This window comes from Morone saxatilis, unplaced genomic scaffold (assembly GCF_004916995.1).
Source record: "Morone saxatilis isolate NCDOM2014 unplaced genomic scaffold, NCSU_SB_2.0 Contig24, whole genome shotgun sequence".
NCBI lineage: Eukaryota > Metazoa > Chordata > Actinopteri > Moronidae > Morone > Morone saxatilis.
The window spans coordinates 25,059,419-25,062,667 of record NW_023339807.1 but is presented as its reverse complement, the minus strand read 5'-3'; the positions used below and the strand labels follow the sequence as shown (position 1 = coordinate 25,062,667).

The 3,249-nt window shown below is 46.8% G+C and overlaps 1 pseudogene; it reads left to right on the top strand.

Moving 5' to 3' along the window:
* The window catches only part of LOC118336531, a 6,593-nt pseudogene extending 5,157 nt beyond the window's left edge, over window positions 1-1,436 (top strand).
* The last annotated feature ends 1,813 nt before the right edge of the window (window positions 1,437-3,249 follow it).

The following is a 3,249-nucleotide window of genomic DNA, read 5'->3' as shown; positions in this document are numbered from 1 at the left end:
TTCGCACACAAGGCGTGCTGCGCGCAGCTAGTTCACCCCTACTTACCGTGAACCAATCAGCCCTCAGCACCATGATTGGCCTTTGCCATGCTCCGGCATCAAAAGCCCTGAGGTTTTGAGCGGCTTCTCGCATTCTGCTACACCAGGTCCATGTCCCTGCAGCTCAAGGAATATCATCAAGTTTCCTCACTGCTTGCCAGCTTTCTGCAATGAGGCCATCATTGCAAGTGTACCAATCCTGGAGAGCATCCACTCCAAGATCAGCATCCAGTCAGGTGGTGCAGCCCAGAGAAGGACACTCTCAGGCGCCAGCACAATGGGGTCAATGACCAGCAGACTCTTCTTGTAAACCTACCCAGATCTCCCCCTTACTATCCGCGGCAGAGTCAGGCCAGGACACGAAGCGCGCTTGAGCTGGCAGGAAAAGGCCTGGGCGGGGCGACAGCAGCCAGAGGAAGGCCAGTCGGACCGAGGCAAGCAGTGACACAGCGGTTTCAGAGCATGACGCTCCCTCGAGGAGAAACGGAGCAAGTGGAACTGGATTGGAAAGATGGCAAGTAACATGTTGCATTTGAAAGGTAGAGAAGACCGAACACCTTACTCAGATAGTCTCCTGACAGCCGGTGATGATGGCTAACCACCGAGCGGTGATGGAGAACAGGTACTGGCTGTCAAGTCCGTGGTTTTACGGTCGTCATCCCAGCTGCTACCTAGTTCTTATCAGGCTGTCTCCTCCCGCTGCTTTTCAACCTTAGCAACTCCAGTTTCACGCTCCCATATCTCAGTGGCTTCAGAGGTGGGCGAGCCCCAGGGCAAAGCCGCTGGCATCGGCAGGCGTGGCATCATATCAGCAACCAGGTCCGATGAAGTGAACTCAGCTGTGGCGGACCATCACCGGCGGGGCGCGCCCGGGTTGGAGAACGACGTGCGACGAGGCAGCGCTGCGAGCCCATGTACCACAACGAGAGACTCATCCCTGCATCTACTGTGGAAAGACCTTCAATCAGAAAGGAGCCGTCGGATCGTTCCATGCGCCTGCCACGATGGGAATCACCCCATTGTTTGTAAATCTGTGGCAAGAAGTTACACCGGGCAAAGACAGCTGGGAGTACCACCACAATCCGTGGCCACACGGACCAACAAGCCTTCCACTGTCAGATCTGTTGGAAATGCTTCCATTTCAGGGCACCCTTTCAACCAGCACTGAGGAAGACACTTGGGACATATCAGAGGGCAGTAATATATGGCTGCTCAGCCGCAGAGCGCGCACGGACGGCGGAAGTCAGTGTCAGCGCACGACGCAAAAGGACCAAGAGATACCGTCTGAGGGATGGCATTTGAGGCGGCAACTATGCAGGAAGACGGCACCAGCCAATGATCATGGAGGAGCCAGTCACAAATGCAGTCAGAGCGCGTCGAACACGATCAAGATGTGATTCTTTAGGGTTGCTTCAGGTTAAGCGACACATTTAACGAATGTTTTGTTTTAACTCAACTAAAGGACTTTTTTTCTTTTTGAACCTAGCCATTTCCCTCCACTATCAGGACACTTTCTTGAGTCAAGGTTTCCTGGTCAATTTCTGTGAAAGTTAGATGCTGAATGCAGGCAGCAAATGGTGCTTTATAGAATTTGAATTCTTCGAAGCCAAAGGGCGAGTAACACGACTTACTATTCTTTGAGGAGGTCACAATATCAAGCACCCCTAATTGATTCTCTCTTTGTTTACGATCTTTCCATGTGTTTTTTAAAACATATTTTACAGAGTTTTATTAGGGCATGTTGAATAATATTGATAATGTGAAGGCTCTGGTAAGATGCCTAGTATATCACCCTTTTTACCCACTGACCAGTGTTTTTGCGCGCGCCACAAGAGGGCATCTGTCTCACTGATAAGTAATAATACAGATCGAACAACAGGAAAGCAGACACGACAATGCTGACACAAAGTGAACAGAGCATGAAGGCAGGAAGAGGTGGGGGGACACACCGAGTGGGATTCTGAGTTGGGTGAGATGAGTAACGGATCCGATACTGTGACTTTCTCATACAGTGACTATTTAACTGTATTCCGTGAGATCCTTAATAACGCGGAAGTGGAATGTGTTTTAGCACTTCCTTTCTACCAAATGTCAATCTGTACAGCTGGCTGCTGTTCAGACTAGTGGTTTGAATTTGTCATAAACCTGCACATCTGCCTTTAAACGCTGAAAATCGGGAGTGAGTGAGTGCGTGTTAATGAAGAAAACAAAGTTTGTTCATATTCAGTAATGATCCCAGTAATTTTACAGCCACAGGAGCCAATTTTGAAATGTACCATTCAATTATAATATTTTGATTAGATTATTTCAAGACAGATTTTTTGATTTCTAACGTTTCAGTCATTACAGATTAAAGCCCTTTGTCTCTTTACAATGTTCAACATTTAGGAGAATCCACTGAGCTGAAAATAGAAGCTTGTTACCCTAGCTTGCTAATGTTAGCACTGATTCCTAATATACGTTGCTTTTCATGGGTATGGAGTCAGTGGCTGAAACCCCCAAAAAAGTCCCCATTTTATCGGCCTTGCTGTCAAAGTTGCGTCAAACAGTACAGTACATTGTGTATGCGTTAAACTTGTTTTAGTGCCCATTGCAGTTTCACTTTAATACTTAGAACAGCTCTGGCCAAATTTAAATATTTCATCTTCCTACCTTCGGTCACGTAATGTTTATGATCTGAGTTGAAACAGGTGGGTATCGGTCCGGAGAGGAGGCTAAAATTCAGCTGAGATTGTAAAAGGTGTCTATGGCTCGAGCCTCTGAGTGGGCATTCCCCATTGCATCAGTGGATGTACTGTTTCTAAAGTTCCAGCCATTACAGGTTTAATCCCTTTCTCTTTTTACGAGAACCCATTGTGCTGTTAAATATTCCACTTGGAAAGTAGAAGCTTGTTAGCCTTGCTTGCTAATGTTAGCATTCTTAATATACGTTGCTTTCCATGGGTATTATTTCAGTCAGTGGCTATGAACAACAATTGTATCTGCCTTGCTCTCAAAGTCGTGGCAAAAAGCACACTGTGGGTGTTTCAGCCACATCCTCTGAACTCTGTTCATTGAGAATAACTGAATTGCTCACTTGAGCTTCAATTCATAAACTTTGTCTTTATCCACTGCCAGTGTCTGAAAGGGCTTAGTACCCACACTGGGGTCACCAAGGTATAGACCTCCGTATTTTTTCCGAATGGTAGACAATAAAAGTTGTAAAATAAC